The 19135-nt window shown below is 34.9% G+C and overlaps 1 pseudogene; it reads right to left on the minus strand.

Moving 5' to 3' along the window:
* Positions 1-35: 35 nt before the first annotated feature.
* LOC139882170 (DNA (cytosine-5)-methyltransferase CMT2-like) lies at positions 36-7958 on the minus strand (annotated as a pseudogene).
* Between the last annotated feature and the right edge of the window lie 11177 nt (positions 7959-19135).

Here is a 19135-nt window from a genome sequence, read left to right on the forward strand (position 1 = left end):
GCATTCACACAAGAGAAAATGTATTCTGAGGCTACCTGGCAGGGAACATTTGGTACACATAGCACGGTTGGCACTGTTTCATCCCACCAAACCCGTCCAAAAGGTCTGAGAATGAAAGCAATTAACGGATTAGACGTGTTTAACAAATTCTAAATAAATGTTTAAGGTTCTTATTGAGTTAATACATACTTGGAACTTTTTCCATCCTCCAAGTGTAATGCATAGTCGGGTATCTAATTCAAGAATCAAGAGAACGACATATAGTTAGAAATAGCACCAAAAGCAGTGGAAAGTTTTTCCATCCTTCAATTAAAAAGGTCTAGTAATACTCTGGAGACAAACGCAGAGGAGAGTTGAGTGTATTGATCAAATGTCATTGGATGATGAAACTAAACTACCGCATCTTGACCATAAAATTCTTGTGAGATATAGGTTCGGAGAGAACATCACAATGAATATGCATCATGTTAAAGTGAAGACTATCCAAAGTCAGAGTCTTACCAATGGCTTACCAGATGGCAAAATTTCTGATTTTGGATCCCTTCGAGAGCAACGTTGTCGCCTCCAACAATCACACCCGGAAGGTCCCTAAAATTTGCTCCCTGTAAAAGTGTCAAGGAAAAAGAAAAAAAAACAGTAAATTAACTATAGAATGACCCATCAATTTGAAGGGACCCAAATGTAAAATTTTTTTGTAGATCCAGTCACCTTTTTTTGTGGGATACGGCAAACTCTTAAGTAATCATGCTCAGACATTACGGAAGGCCTGTGATCAAAAAGTACTTGCCACTTTGCTTCAGTTCTCATTTCAGAAGTAGTCCCCATCATTTCTGGAGATAACAGATATGCATCATCAAAAATCATAAGCTGAGGCTAATACATGGGTTATTTTTCGGGGGCAATGTAACTAAATATTAAGAATGAAGCATGATATGCAAAGTACAGATGCCCATAAATCAACCGATCATTATGGAGAAATAGTTATTCATATACTTGTGCAGTTGAATGCTACTGTGTTTCCAAAAGTAAGTTAACAAAGTCTAGTATTTCATTGAAAGATAGCATACCACTTTTACTAGCTCTAATGTACTTTTGGAACTCAGTTTCAGGAGGTTTTTTAAGAAACATCTCTTCACGAGTTTCATCATTTGAAACCAGCGGAAGATCGGAGATGGCATCCTTGAGAAAAAGGGTTTTTTCTAGATCTCTTGATTGCCCTTCATCATACGCAACAACATTGCGCTACAACATTGAACATAAATTAGCAACAAATGTATATATTTGTTATAATTGAACCTGAAGCAAAAAGGACAAGAATTAGAACCTCAAACTCAACAGGAGCCCAATTCCGGACGATAACATCATGTGTGGGAAGAGGAATTGAGGTAATATCTGTACAGAAGAGATTAGCTGAAAAATGGTCAACATATCAATTTAGAAGAGAAAATAGCAGTATAGCACTATAACTTGCCTCGTTGTGTTGTGCTCTCCATAAGAAAACGCGTAATCTGAACTGAGGGAGGCCATAATGACCAGCAGCCATCATGCCAAGTCGTTCTTGGTAATTCATCTGAACCAAACGACTCAAAGCATATCTCGCCAGGCAGCCCTTGGCAAACTTTAGAATATTGACTACATTTTCCATCAATACATATCTGGGTTTAAGAAAGTTGACAATATCCATGAATACAATTACTTGTCGATTTCTTTCATCGTCTATAGGGTTATCAGCGTTTCGGAAACGGTTATAGCCACTAATCCCTTGGCATGGAGGACCGCCACATATAACATCAACACCCCCCTGTCATTAATTATGAGATAAATTAAAATCGCCTCAAAACAAGTGAACATGTTATTTATAGTAAGTAAATGTATCGAAACTCCAGCCTTTTTAATCAGAAGGAAAGAAAAGATTCTCGTGGAATAGAAACCGGACGTGGCAGGATTTTTCCTTTGTGACCCTTAATTACAAAATCCTGAATCCGGTCCTGACACTTTCTAACAAACACACTTATTAGAAAGAATCAACAGCATTATAAAACAACTTCAGAAGATGTGAAAATAGCATACCTTAGCCCCTTGGCTGGTTCCCATGTATCTTCACTTGAACCATATCCCATCCAGCGTACCTGAAGAAAGGTGAATAATAAAAGATTATATTTCATCGTAAGCAATGCACCTTGAGGAAGAAAAAATTTAGACTAGTATAAAGACAATAAACAATACAAAATCAGTTGTTTTTTTAACAACTATATAGGCATGTTGAAACAAAGATTGAAGATTTTTATAGTGCAGCTCCATGCTTCAACTGTTTAAGATGGTTCGGTTGAGCTCAAAAACAGGGAAGTTTAAGATTAGAGATGGACGTTTTTAAATAGTTCGATCATTGAGTTGATTTTAATGTGGATGGCTCGGCTATATCCAATAGCCATAATTGGATGCACTTATATCTGTCTATGAGGACATCCAAGTGGTAACGGTAAGCAGAGTTACTATGGCCATTGATTAAGAAGAGCGGGGAGGATTAAGGTTGTTATTGTTACTCAACGATTAGCTATATGATACTTAAAAAAAAAAAAAAAACAAAAGATTAGCTATTTGATGCATACCAGAAATTTCAGTCCTCACTTGCCAGTATTAGTGGGGTCACCAAAGCAAACATCAAGCAACCTCTCGACCTCAAATTCACCAGGGGCAATCTTATCATTGCCTTTTGATTTTATGTTTTCCAGCTGCTGTAAAAGCCTTAGAAGCTTTTAGATCGCCATTCACTAAATATTTCTTGCAAAGCCCATCCCATGCCTTTAATAAGTCGAGGAAATCTTCTGCAGTTTCATTTCTTGTCTGTTGAAAGAAGCATGGGCATCACACCTTTTGAATCAATGATAACAATACCAAATCATAACAACTTCTGAGCATAAACAATTATAGTACAACAAAGAAAAAGACTAACTTGAGTCTCAGGATGATTTAACTTCAGGCTTTCACATGCATGTTCATCAACGTCAAGGGCCCATTTCTACAGAAAAATGAATTACCCAGTAAGTTATACACAAACAATGTATATAGCCTAGGAGGAAGACAGCATTCATATGAGCTATTAAAAAATTATTAGGAACTGAAAGATAAAATCAATGAATACCGTCACTAATTTATGCCCGCAACTTTTGCTCCAAGACACAAACCAGTAGACATTCCACCACAACCAGAAAACAGATCCAACAATGCAAGCTCTGATATATTAGATTTCTGACAAGAAACAGCATCATACACAGGCTTAGAACGGGTCACTTGAACTTTCTCCAACGAAACGGACGAATCACTGCCATCTGCAGAATTGTCAAGTCCATAACAGAAAATTAGACCCAGCAGGTAAATTGTTCTTCTGAATTGGGTGCCGCAACAACATTTAATTCAAAGTTAGCATGTAAAATGAATTGGGATCAACCGTTGGGGGGGCAATGAGAAAATGCATACGATAATGGTAATAAATCAGTATCATCAAGGCCCTCAAATAAACAACCATGTTAACTCCCGTTAATAATAGACTTACAGTACATCTGTCGACATATTCAAAAAAGAAAGTTTAAAGCGCAATTTAAACCTTGATACGAAAGTGTTTGATGGAAATTGTTGACAGATGAAACACTGTTCCAGGTCAGATTTCATACAATACATGTTCAAGGCAAGAAATATATCCATGCAAAGTGAACTAAGTTTTCTTCAATCAGACTGAATTATAACTGAAAATAATGTTGGATGACCAATGCATGCACATAACAAGAGGACAGCCGCACTAATATGTTACTTTACAGACTTGTCGTCAATGTTTGAATTCTACAGACTGCAGATTCTAACGCACGAATGATACTTACTGTCACGACCCAAAATCCACCCTGATCGTGACCGGCGTCTTAATCTTCTCAAGCGAGATTAAGACCAGCCTAATTACTATTTACGATCTCACAAGTATTAAATTATTAAATAATTTATCTATTTACTTAACAAGTCATTATATTTTTACAATTTAACTTTACCAACACGGAGTAATATCTATTTTGAGAAATGATGAAAGATTATACACAAAAGAAAGAAGTTCGAACGTCGCGTCGCGCTTCCTTGAGTCGCTTAATCTATGCACTGCAAGAAAAATAATGTAGTATTTGGATGAGTGACAACGCACTCAGTAAGTACCAAATACAAAATATAACAATATAAAGATAGACTAATAAATTATACACCCACGGAAGTTTCGAAGTCGATTAGAGATTTCCAAAACTCGCTTCCCTTCCCGAACAACGTTAATAAACTAGGTTTCTTCCCAAACCAATGTGAATATATTTATATATATTTTTTCTTCAAAACCCAACATCCTGGCATTCAAATGAATCCCTGAAAGTTTAAAAGTTTCTCAAAACCAAAACACAAACCAACAAATATTCAAACAACCAGAACATCCTTACCCAAAAATCACAAGCCCGACACTCGCCAAATCGAAACCAACTAGGCATACACAATGCCCAGAACACACAACAAACCAACACTCTTACCCAATCCAACGAAAACTCCGACATTTAACCCGGTCGGTCGGGCGGCACGTGGTACCTAGATCCTGTCTAGGTACTGTAACGATACGCCTTACCACGTCTTTTGGTTTGGTTAGCACAAAGCATACCTCAGCCTCACCGTGGGCCCGTTCGTTACAAATCGGTCACTCTACCCTCAATGATAGGCAGTGACGGGACCCAACAATAGATAGTCTCATATAATCGGTCTATGGCCATAACCTATACATGTGCCTGAAAATCAAATCACAAACACATTTCCATTTTCCCAATCCAGTTCACAACTCAATTCTCACATCCAACTAATAACTCCATATTTCAAACCAAATTTAAAATATATATAATCACTACTCAAGTCAATTGACAATTGACATTTTATCAAACCAGTTTCCTGAACGCATTATTCCCAAAATATGTAAATATATATTTTTATATATTTATACGTACTAGCCACGGACCTATCCAATTCTCATAAAACCAATCCATGATCCCATATGTCAAATCAATTGACACTAACAATTTATATCAAACCAATTTCTCAAACACATTATTTTCAGAAATATATATTATATGTTTATATATATTAGTACCAACCAAGGGGCTACGGTTTATTAGTAAACCGTTATACTAGTATATCTTATAATCGATACTTACCTCATCCGCGACGCAACTCTTATGTCAACGAACACCTCGATCGCACGCCACTGCTCGATTGTTCAATCTCACTTTCCAATCCGATCTACGTCTCATCAGGAGGAACAATAATCTGCTGATTTGCATTGTTTATGCTGATGCCTTTAATGCCAGGAAAAACATCTTTATACTGGATCCCTGACGATAGCTTTTTGTAGTTTCCCATCTCAACACCATCAGATCTTTGTGGAAATACTGAGCTCATCTCGAAACACAAAAACTTCAATCCCACGCAAATCCCTTAGCAGAGATTCAATATAGCGGATTTAACCCCAACTATGCTATGCTAGTCTGCTAGATCGATCGTCTTTTACATGGAATAGTTTTTTGCTTTTCTACAGGACAGGTTGAAATGAAGATCGTTAACCATATAATTATCTTATCCCAGCTTCTTCTTCTTATTTCTTTAATTAATTACATTTTTTAGTGATACAGTTTCCACCGATTCGGTGGAAACTTGTAGAACAAATATAGTTTGTTTTATTATTACATCATCCCTATACTTTTATTAGTAAATCAATTTTACTTTCAATTTTAAATAAATGATCGTTTAATCCTTATATATATTTAATCATTGATATAAGATATAACAACACGTAATATGTCACGATATCGTTTTATTTTTTTTATCATGCGTCTAATTTATGATAAATGCATAATAAATAATATTTTTATGATTAGTCAATTAATAATTGGGACGTAACACTTACCATCAGCCATAGTAGAAAACGTTGAATAGTCAATTGAATATTTCATGTTATAGTAGAAGTTAAAGGATGGTATGGATTTTGACTTCAGGTCAACGTGCCAATAGATATTGTTTAGCCAAGTCAATTTAACAAAATAGACATGAAAATGCAATATAAATCAGTTTGACAATTAATGCTTACTTTTGGAGGTACATGTATGATCCTTAGCTTTGAAACAATGCAGTCCAACAAATTGTCATTCATCATCTCAGAATAGAATGCACGTTTCCTGTCATGAGAAGCAGCCTCTTCCTTCATTACCTGAGGCAAACGGAGAACATTTACCAGTGGAGGACATACATTGATAACATAAATATGAGAACAGCCTCATTACTCACTGTATCTTCTGCTCTATAGAACCATTGGACTCTAAACAATCTTCATCATCCATTGTCTGGAAAAATTCTATTATTCGACCAACATAGTTTTGCACCCTTTCGTCACCCTGGAAGAAAATTGGCAAAGTTAGAATCGCATGTGCAAGTAGTAAAATCAAAACAGGCAAAGGAATAAAAGAGCAGATGGCCTTCAATAAACAGGCAGTAATTGAGAACTTGTCGATGTATCCAGGCACTTGTACTTCTTTGGGGTTAGAAGAATACAAGATTCATGCTGACATTTTGTGTTGTTGAGAGAAGCATATTTGTTGTTTCTCAAACTAGAAAAGAACAGAAAAATGCTTAAAAGTGGGGGATAAAGGCTTTGGTTGATGGCACATAGAAAAGCCTTAAAGCCAAAATACAAATAACAGCACACACGCATCTTAATTTGCACATTATTTTATCTGTCAGGAAGGCACCAATAAATGTCAATATGTCATTATTTCCAGAGAGCTAACTTATCCTTAGCCACATTGAATCATCTCACCAAGCAAACAATGTGAATGAAAATGAGCGCTTTACAGTGCCTGTTTTCAGCCAGAACCCTGGTCACTACAGTTAGGTCATGTATTGAGTTATGTTGAGTGTGTCTGGGACAAACGAGCAGTCTCTAAGATGCATAAGCTTAACAGCTCAAAAGTTCTCATCTTTTTTGTTCTAAAGAGAAGACACAAGCCAAAGAATTATACAGTTGTAATCCAAAAAGACAACCCTACAACAGTTACAGTCAACCATATTACTAATACTTGATCGAGGCAAGTGATTGATATAAAAAAATAGAGAGATGCTTGCCTTTACATTTTCAACTTCTGCTTGTGAATAATGGCATTTTACATTGAGAACCAATACATCATCTTCTTCGTCATCCCTGCATCAAACAATGCAATCAATTTGGAACAAAGTAAACAACCTCAAAGAGGAAACGTGCCTTAACTCATACTAACTTTGAATTTGTATGGCAGATCTTATTTTGTTGAACCTGCAAATAGGAAGACAAAATTAGACTTCCAACAAAAAGCTACAATTCAAACTTAATAGACCAATAAAAGTTTGATTAAAAATCACAAAAATATAAGGCCAAATAATGGAAAATTTAATCAGGGTCAAAGTACAGTAAATTATGCGGAACATAAGTTGTTGAGGGCCTGTTGCTAGCAGCTATTTTCAGCTAAATTCCAATTGTATCTGCTCTTTCATTTCAATACCATCCATCTCAGAAACATCCTAAACAATTGAATCTAGTTATCTGTATAACTGCATTGCTCTTTAATTGACGGCAATTATTAGATTGAAAATTTTATTCTCATGTCAACATGCAAGCTTAATGAGAAAACGAAATGGAAAAATCTATGAGCAGGTGATAAAAAGTTCACCTTATCCATGTTTTGATATCTCCAAGGCCACCTCTGCCTTGCCTCTTCGTCGGGAACTGGATCGCCGATGAAAAATGAAAAACTAGGCTCGTGAATTTCCTTCATCGTGGCGACAGACGGCGAAGTCTTGAGCTTCTTTTTAAGCTGTGACGGAGGAGACTTGTCCGTCACTGGCGAATTAGATTTGGAGGAGAGCATCCGAGGAGACCTGCGGAGGATTCTCTAGGCCGACATTGCTGGATCCGAGCTGGGAGGAGCTCGGGTGGTTGTTGCAGTTGCAGCAGGCTCCATAAACGCTCTAAGAAATGAAATCGAGTGAAATTGGAACCAATCAGGGGGACTAAAAATGAAGAGAGTAAGTACAGTGGCTATACGGTAATTTCACAGTAATAGTGGAGTGGGCATGGGCGGGAGAGTAGTATAAAACCAAATAATCCCTTCCTCTATTTATTCGTATAAAACCAAATCATCCCTTCCTCCGTTGTGAATAAATAAATAAATGTCATAGGTACTGGGAGATTTTTTTCAATTTGTTTCAATTGCAATTTAATTGTAAATTTTATTGTCAAATTAATATTCGACATATGGAGTTTTAATTAGGAATCAAATTTGTGTTAAATTAGTACTTAAAAACATAATAAAATAATTAAACAAACTATTATGAATAGAAGATAAATCCAATTTTTAATAGAAGATAAATCCAATTCCTAATTAATCTCTCTGTCAAATCCGATTCCTAATTATATTAGGATTTCAAAAACATAATAAAATAATTAAACAATGGGATTTTATTCCTAATAGAAGACAAATCCAAATCCTAATTAATCTCCATACCAAATTCGATTCCTAACTATATTAGGATTTCAAAAACATAATAAAATAATTAAACAAACTAATTTTTCTTTGGGATTTTAGACATAATTAATTAGCAAATATAATGAATTCACGCCATCTACTATATGTAGTATATATACTCTATTCTGTTTCACATTTGTTGTCATACATTCATAAATACTATTCTCTCTATTCTACAACACAAAAACCTTTTTTTTTATATATATTTTTTGTTTTAAGATAAAAAGTTTTATTTTTTATAATGTTTCAATGAATTATAGTTTAATTATTGTAAAATAAGATCATATTTAAATATATTTATATCTTCATATATATGACAACTATTCGGACATATTCATGTAATATTATATATTAATTGCATTTCTTATTCTTATAATATTATAATATATGATATCTCATTCGATGTTTAAAGTTTCAACTTCTCTATTAAATTTAATAATTAATTTATATTTCCCACTTTGACTTATTCTTCGTAATATTACGAATATATTATGGCTTCCTAATCATATGGGATTCTTTTTTTTTGTTCGTTTTATTTTAGGAGTATATATATACCTATATGCAACATACCAAATTCACATGCGTACAAACAAAAATTTTCGGTACGATTTTCTTTTGCTAAGTCAGCTTTATTATATTTCAAAAAGAAGTTTCGGATAAGGGTTTTTTTTGCTCATCAATACAACTATCAATATAACATTCTATTGTTGTGTAGTCAACGAAATTAAATTGAAATAATTATCTTTTCAATCTTTTGATTATAGATCGTTTTATTGTAGGACGTATTGATTGGAAGATTAAGGCTCGCGTCTTAAATCTTTGGACAATACCAAATTTCGGTAGCCGTATTGAAGATGGAAGTATAGAGATGATTTTGCTTGATGATAAGGTTTTTTTTCCTTAGAATATTTATGATGTTGAATTTTTAGAATTTTTTATTTTTTAATGTATCTAATAAATTTGTCTTTTATAAAATATATTTTATTGTGTGTAGTATGGCCGCATTCAAGCAACTATAAAAAAATATCTTCTTGCAACATATAGACAACAAATAAGTGAAAGAGAAGTATATAGTTTCCAAAAAAATTTCGTCTCTGAACCTACCAACAAACTTAAAGCTACTAGAAATCAATACAAATTGTTCTTCTTGAAAAATACCATAGTCGAAAAGATTTCGGATGAAGGGATTTCAAAATTTGCTTTTAATTTTGTGAGCTTTGATTCAATTTTAAATAAGGAGAATGATTTATTTTTAAATTTTATATTTAATTTTCTTTATTTTTTTTTGTTATAATCGTATAGATCTCTTAAAAATACAGATGTTATTGGGCATGTCGTGGAGAATGAAAAAATAAGGGAAATAGTCAAGCCAGACAAGACAATGAAATTGCTTACCTATTTGGAGTAAGTTATTTTTTTTATTTATCATTATTTATGATATAAATTTAATTATGTCATTGATCTAATTTTGTTTTATTTATTATGATTTTGTATTTAAATGCTTATTTTTCCCCTATGCTTAAGGAAAAAGAGGATTAATTGCATTTTGTGGGATGCTTTTGTCGAGAAATTAAATGAAGCTATATTGGATGCTACAACTTAAAAAAATCAATAGTTGTTATTTTACAATCGGCTGTTACGAATACTTTTAATAGTAAGTTCATCAATTTCCTATATTAATTTTTTTTTAAAATCTCATAATATAATGTATACCATAATAAATTTTAAATAATTTTAAATTGCAGAAATTCTTGGAATAAGTAATAATTTTCAAGGAATAAAGATCTTCGTCAACCCGAATCTACCTGAAGATGTCAAATATAGCCAAAAATAATTATTTTATACCATAGATTGATTTTAATTTACACTAGATATTTTTTTTTTACGATTTTACTTACTGATTTTATGGTGTATTGTAGACTTAATGATATAGGCTCCTACGCACAAATTATAACTCAACTACCGGGACCAATTTCGATGTCGGATGAATTCCTCCTTACGAAAAGAATCACAGTTAAAGAACTTTCTATATCTCCAGTGGTAATAATAATTTCATAGTCTTAATTAGTAGTTATTTATTTTGAGCATTTATTATAATCAAACCTATCAAGAAAAGTAAAATATTCAAAATTCTATAGCAGGTGGGACATTTTACAATGCTTACACAAATAATCGAAGTCGAATCCATCGAGAACTGGTATTATGAAGGATGTACAATGTGCAATAAAAAGTTGAAAAGAATGGGGCAAAATGGTGGTGTCCAAAGTGTCAAGACCTGGTGACCGCTGAGTCAAAGTAAGATATCGAAAATCCATAAACGTAAATTCATCCGTTTATGCTAATAGTAATGTTATTTTTTTAGCCTTATATTTTTTTAATTATTTGGTTATATTGCTTACTCTGAGCCATATCACCAAATTTAAGGGCAAAACAATATAAATTTAATAGCATTCTACATGGGCTCTAAATAAAGTGCCAACTATGATCCGCGAATGCATATTCCAACACAAGTCAATTATTTATCATGGTTTTTTTTTCAGATTTAAGATGCAAGTGAGAGTCTGTGATCGTACTGGAGCCACATCATTAATGCTATTTGATCGAATGGTGAAATTGTTGATCGGCAAATCTGCAACGGACCTTATAAATCCATCAAACAAGGTTGAAAATAAATTGAGCTTATGTTTATATTTCTATTTAAACGTGTTTGTTAACTACCTTATCTATTTTCTGATCATCATTAGGAAAAATCAAATAAAAACCTCTTAGCTGAATTTGAGGAAATTGCCGACAATGAGCTGTTATTCAAATTTGGAATTACCGAGGAGTATCTATTCTCGGATTGGGATGTAACTTATACCGTTAAGCGAGTGACATTAGACGAGGGTCGCATTAAACAGTTCGAGGATAAACACTTCACTCGAGTAAACTTTTACACATTTACCTTACACATATATATAATATTATAGTTGGGGCTCTCTTATTTATCATCCGTATTTTTAACATAAAAGCTTGAATTTTTTTTTCCTTCTAGACTTCTGAGAAAGAAGAAGAAGAAGAAGAAGACGTCGATGCGGATTTGGAGGTATAAATACTATCGATTGAATCTTAAGTTATAAGACACTTTTTCATTCCTAAAATATACACATATATAATGAACTTAATTTTTTTAAATTGGTATGGTAGGATACCGATCGAGAAGATAGCGACATGACTCCGACAATTGACAAATCCAACAAAAGAAAAAGAATAATATATATTTCATCTGATGACGAGGATGATACGGGAGAAAAACCAAGCAAAGTCCGTCCCAAATTGGTTAGAGTTAAAGTTGAGAAAAAAGATTAGCATCGATGAACCAAGCAAATAGTTCTAGATTTCGTTAGGAATTTTTTATTTTTTTCTATTAATCTTAATGCTCATCTGGATAGTCTTACTTAAACATTCGTTTCCGTATTTATATTTTGATGATTATTGAACTTTTAAAATATAAATTATGATATGATGATTATATATAACATCCGTTTAAATAGAATTTGAAGGAAAATGTCCTCCCGTCCACCGGACGGACCTCCTGACTAGTATACACAATTAGACACTTAAAATGGAAATAATTTTTCCTCCATACATTGGATGAGGTCAAATGTTTTTTTTAGGGTCAAGTCAAAAAATAATTTGGGCATTTTAATATGGAAGTTAATATGAAATGGAGGGGTTTTTAATTTGTAATTGATAGGAAAAAATCCATCTTTCATCCTATATAATGTTTATTTTACCTTCATAAGATAGGATAAACGATGAGACCTACCGGCTCAAAATAAATTATATTTTTAATATTAAATTTATTTAAATAAATATATTTTTAGTGAATGTTATTAATTAAATATTTTCTATTTGAATGAATAAATTTAAATATGGATGCATTATATTAGGGGAGTAAAAAAATAGTTTGGCCGAATAGCCGAAAAGAAAATGCCTACTAGTATAATATTGAAAGGCAGTTTTTTTTTTTTTTTTTTTTTTTTTAAGTAAAAGGCAGGTACTTCTTGTTGCATAAATCATGTGATTCAATTCGTGACTTCTACCTAGTAATTTTTCCAGTCATTCAATGATTGGAAGAGTAGGTTGAATTTTAATATTTTGCTCAGGCGGCACGAAAGAGATTGAAGGCTGCCACCAGTATGGGAAAACCCACAAGTAAATATATTCTCTCACTTCCAAAATAAATTGTACAAATTGGCCTTATGAAGTGATAGCAGTAATTTTACCGGTTTCAAACACTATCTTTGGACGTGCAATTCGAATGAGTGAAGCCATAATACGTTCGCTTTTAATAATAATAATAATAATACATTCTTTCTTCATGATATTTCATTGGTTAGTACTTCTTAGTTCTTACCCGTTGAAGAGAAAAAACAGACCATAAATTTAAAAAAAAAAAAAAAAGGATTAAAACAAGATAAAATGTGTTTGGGATACTGACATTTTTATATTTCAAATTGAATTTACCTTGTGTTGGTATTTTGTGAATTTTTTTTAACAAAAGTATATATTTTGTCAAATATTGTCTACAAAAGCCGAGTTCTCCAAGCCATGGGCTTCTTCCTCGTCAGCATATTGCTGGTTCTTCATAAGCTCCGGCATGGTCATCATCCTCATCCCCATCTAACTCGGCTTGGCACTGATTCCAAATCTTCCCAGTGAGGACAAACTCGAGAAACTGGGCCTGCATGGCCGCCACCGTCTCGTCAAATGCTTGGGCTCTAAGCCAAAGCACTTTGCGTGGTGGCTTGGATGGCGTTGGTGTGGAAGTCCTCCGAGAGCTTGTAGAAGTCAAAAGCCCTGGCCGTTTGAAGCTTCACCCTCTTCAACTTCCTGCTCAAGTCCCTGGCCTCACGTTTCCGGTTCTCCAACTGCCCCTTAACCAAGTTGAGCTTGTCCTCCAAATCATGGAAACGAGACTGCCTTTTGATGGCCTTCTCCTCGACGATCCTCAAATCATCCAACACAGTCTTGTGGATCTGGTTTTGCTCCTCGCCCCTCCGGACCAACTTGTAGACATGATCAGCAGCCTGAAAGACAGAAGTCGGACAGGGTCAGCACAGAGCGAACAAGCAAAGCCAATGAAATACTAACTTAATAAAGGAAAGATCATAGGCTTACTACTTTGCTAAAACCGAGAGGTGCTTCCACCAGTTCTGGCCACTCGCCTCCATCTTCAGTCGAACCCCCATCTGTAACAGCCTTGGCCGCCCATTCCAAAGTCGGGTGCATATCATCCGCCAGAGAAATTGCGCTCGACACGTCTACAGAGGCATACCACTTCTTGACAGCCGTCGGCCTGGAACCTCTCTTGCGAGGCGTGGAGCTCGGTCTGAGATCCCTGGTCTCGGCATTGGGCGGGGGCATAGAGCCTTCGTTTCTTGTCCTTACGGACCTCGATCGTCGCTCCTTCCTCGACCTCATGGACATTCCTTTTCCCTTCATCCTTAGAGAGGTCTCGGCCCCATGGGTTAACTTGTCCCGCCGCCTTCCTTGCCGTAAAGGCCTTCAACACCTCGGTGGCTGCACCCAAGATTAAAGTAAAAACAAGAAAAACCAGCAAACTTGTGTCGGCAAAGAGCACGACGCATGTCTTCCTATCCTTGCTTTCCGATGTTAGGAATGTTGTAAGTGGCTATCCAATGGAGTTCGACTTTTACCCAAGCTCCGGCATAGCCACCCGAATAAAAATCGAACCCCGAGGGTGAAAACTCCAGTATGTTCGGCTTCATCTGTTCACTCAGAAAATGACAATCCACCTAATTCATGTTTCCACTGAAAGAACCAAGCTCAACTAACCAAAGCCCCGAACAGGCTCTGTCCAGTCCTGGGCCTCATTCTTCTTGTGGAAACCGAACTCGAGGGGTCATCACTTGTAATGTCTCTCTACCTTGTCGGCTTCATCGGTCTTGTATCTTTGCAAATACCAACCCATTGAATCCGATTTCCTATCAAACAAGAGGCTCCATCTGGCCAAAAACCCGAAGGAGGCTCCGCCCAGATTCCAACTCTTTGATTTAAGGGAAGCCGAACTCGAGGGATCAATACACAAGGTTTACAGCAGAGGAAAGCAAGCGAATGGAAAAGACGCTCAAATTGGCCACCTGCCGAATTCAATCTCTACCTCAGCAGCCAGGTCCACCCAATCAAGAACCCAAAGTGAGCCTCTTCTAGTTTTCGGCCTCACTGTTCAGAGAGAGACGAACTCAAAGGATCATTATCTTCGGAATCTCACGGCACTAGATCCAATCACATGACGACATCACTTCCCTCCCTATCTCGACACCATAACAAATAAGGAGGGCCCTCAAAATTATACCTTTCAGCATTCTCAGGGTAAGAACAAAATCCCTAGGGCTCGCAGCAGCATGAGCCCTCATTAAAGACGCCAATAACTTCAGCCTTGGAGGCGTCTCTGTGATACGTCTATATTTAACATTAAGTGATAAAAAAACATGACGTTCCTCGAACGATCTCCCGTCCTTGGAGATAAAGGAAGGAAATTGGGAGAGGGGCGTCACAATTTTGATATCAGAGGTCGGTTGAGCATCACTTGGAGTAAAGATTGGGGAGTGGAATGGCTATAGGAAAATACCTAGGAAAAGCAAGCTTTATGAGGTCTATATTTTCTTTAGGTTATGCAGTCTACCATCTATGAGGTTTGTATTTTCATCATGTTGATCATTGACGCAATCGCCAGTTTGTTGGGGGCATAAGACTGAGAAATGGTTGAGCATTAGCTGGATTACTAGCTTAAATATGAGTATGTCTTTATGAGAGGAATGAATCGATAGGCTAAACACCCTTCGGATGGAAACCTTTGAGTTATAAAAGTTTCCTTAAACATGAGGGAAAAATGCAAACTCATGGAAAGAGTGCAATGGAAAAATGTTAGCATATAGGAGACAATTGACTTAGTATGAGATACTAATTTATGAAACTAGGTTAATATTATTTCGAGGACGAAATATCTTAAGTGTGGGAGAATTGTAAAGGCCGCATCCGATTCAAGTCTTATTACGTTTATCTCCTATGAGGATGATGCAATTACTAAGGGATGAAGTAACGTGATTACTTCGCCACGAAGTAAGCAATTACTTAGTGACTAAGTATTGAGACTGCTTCGTGATTATGTAAACAAATTACTTAGCGATGAAGTAGTGCGACTACTTCGCGACGAAGTAATATTTGTTTATTGATTACTTCGCAATAAAGTAATATTACTTAGCGATGAAGTAAGGTCCACTATAAATAGAAGTTTAAAGTTTTCATTTGAGGTAGGAAATGGAGAAAGGAATGAAAGGTGATTTCATTTTAACATCGAGAAGAAGGTGATTTCATATTTCTCTATATCACTTTCTCTCTCTAAAATTTTTGTATATTGAAACTTAACGCTTGAGAGATCGAAATCTCGAAAGGAATCATTGAATAAACCCGAGTTCCTCAAAGGTCTATAGTTTTACGACGACATAAGAAGAACGGATGCACCCCGTCGCTGCTGAGAACTCGCCGACCGAAACTGCTAATAGTAACGTGACTACGAACGACGACGTAAGGTCTAGCTAATATCGATTTGCAAGAATCGATCCTCAACACTGTGAGTAGGCTTTTAATTATAAAAGGCACTTATATTTTTATTATGTATCATGCATATTGATTGCGTGTTTATATATATACATATAATAGCTACCTAGGTTGGTGTGCTATATATACGCATATATACGACTTGGGTAAGTATATTAATATAAAATCGTTGGAAAAATAAAAATAAAACTATAAATAATTGATTTATATGAAACTACGTGTGGGAAAATCGGAATAAATACATAGACCGATTCATGGGTTCGACGGAACTCATGATAGGATTCAGACGTCGTTTCTACAGAATACCTAACAGGGTTGTCATGACAAGGCGTTGGGCTATGGAGGGACTACGAGCCGTAGTTCAGTAGCTCATCCAGAACCTGGATGAGGAGTAATAAAGGTAGTTGTCCTAGTTAAAGGATCGTAGACTTTATCGGCGAGCCGATAGAGGTTCAATAAGCGATTCCCATGATATCAAATAAATAATCTCTCCATGATTGATTGAATCGATTCAAAATCGATTTTGATAAAATTATTTGATTTCGACTCATCTAGTCAATAAAATGCATGACATGATAATATTTTTAAATTATTATCATGGGTAAAATTTAGAATGTATATAAGTATATGAGGGAGGGAAAAATCCTCTTATAATTAACGGCTTACTCACATGATTTTATATCTCATAAACTTCAAATCCTAATTTCTCAGGTAGGAAATAGTTGGAAGTTGTTGCGCGAACGCTACTAGAATCAATGTACTTATTCAAAAGACTCTCACACAGATCATAACTTGCATAGTTATTATATTTATATGATTTATTTGGGTAGGCATGGTTATTTATATTTATTTAGCATGATCACTTCTTTGAAACTAAAAGATTTAGTGAAATTTGATAGCCCTAACTCTTTTCGACTAAGTCACCTAATGTGACATTCAACGAGATGCAACTCAAACCTAATCGAATAATCACTTATATATTATCTCTGTTTTATTGAAGTGATTAATTAAATTTACAAAAGATTCACTTAAGAATAATCTAAACTCAGATACGATAATCATATTCTTAAGCTAGATACTAAACAGGAAAATAAACCAGTACTAATTTAAACACATTACAGTTAACAACTTGAATATAATTCTAAGAAAAATAACTGTAAAGCACACAGTTTATTACTAATAATCTAAAGAGAGCTCAAAGTACAATAAATTATGAAAGATAAACAATTACTTGATCAGTAGAAACTGGACCAGTACCTACAATCAGTTTACAACCTATAGATAAATTAAGTGCATTAAATAGAAAAGAGATAGTTTCGTAGGAACTGAACCAGAACTTACAAAGCTTTGCATGCGCTCCTGCTAATGCACCTTAGTCCGATAAACTGATGATGCCTAAATCTTTACTCTGGATGATAATGATGATCGTGAGTTAGCGTGATAAGATGATGGACTAGCTTAGACAATCTGATATTGAACTAGTGTAGTCTGGACTGATTCGGTTAAGCAGTTATTGATTCAATCCTGAGTTGTTACTTGTGGCGGATACGTAAACAATCCTGAGTTTAATACCGATTCAATCAGTATTGCAAAAACGTGATGTGATGGATAGATTAGTTCTCACTTAGAATAGTTTGAATTGTTGGAGCATATAAACATTGTATTGGTTTGGCACAAAATAAATTAAACAACTTTAAAGAATAACAAAAGATTGACACGAGAGATTCCAATGCAAAACACCTTTGCTTCCTTTATTAATAAATATATTACAGTTTAGTGTATTAACTAACACTTACGTCCGTTGATAGTTCCTTCTAGTAGTAGTTCTTACAATGATGGGAGATTTTACCTCTTGAATTACCTAGGAGCTCGTGCACACACCGCACAACTCGATTAATCCCTCTAATTCGAAAATCTCCTAAGTAAAGCTAGAACCTAGGTAGCCTAACCTATTCTAGGACTCTACCTCACATAGCCAACATCGGCTAGTACTCTTGATCCTTGCTCACAACCCTTTAAACCCTGGATAATCTATGACAACAAACAGAGGCACGTGGTGGAGTTAAACCCGAACACACTCTTACAAATCCTTTCTCGGGTAAGCTGCTTGTGCAAAGTCTTTTGCTGGAAACTCATCCTCCTTTTATATCTGCTCCTTGACTTGCTTGTCATTCATAATAAGAATCATATACGATTTGGTTTAATTACATGATCTGGATTTTTAGTTACCAAATGTATATATAAATTGTATTGATAGAAATTCTTGGCATGCAAGAAACATTTTTTGACTTTCTTTTCTTTAAGAATTATTCCAGTTTCCTTTTACTGTTGATAGATATTGATATACCAAGATATTATCCTTGATCTTTATTTCCATTTGTGATATATATCCTTTATCTCCCGATCTTGCCTTGGAGAGAAAGTCTTCAATTGTCAACCGTCGATCTATCCATTTTATCAATCCTATTTGCTTATTTTAAGACAATCTTGATCGTCGATTTATCCACCTTATCAATCCCCCTGATTACTTCATCAATCCAGATTATCTATTTACTCTGATTTTGGTTGTTAAAATACCCTAACTTGGCAATCCACGTGATGATTTGTTGAACGAGACTTTACATCATTATTGTTTTTATTAAACATATATTATACAATTATATCAAAATGACAAAATGTTTTTATAACTACTTGATCTTTCACGTTTTATTATATAAATTTCCTAAGGTAAAAAAGTGACAATTCAATCGTTGATATACCATGCATTGTTAATATAACATGCATTCACATTTAGGTATGACGTAATATTTTTTTCTTGACAAATAAGATTATTTAAATATAGACGTAATCTATATTTAACATTAACTGATAAAGAAACCTGACGCTCCTCAAAC

Source organism: Rutidosis leptorrhynchoides, unplaced genomic scaffold (genome assembly GCF_046630445.1).
Source record: "Rutidosis leptorrhynchoides isolate AG116_Rl617_1_P2 unplaced genomic scaffold, CSIRO_AGI_Rlap_v1 contig239, whole genome shotgun sequence".
In the NCBI taxonomy this organism is placed as follows: domain Eukaryota; kingdom Viridiplantae; phylum Streptophyta; class Magnoliopsida; order Asterales; family Asteraceae; genus Rutidosis; species Rutidosis leptorrhynchoides.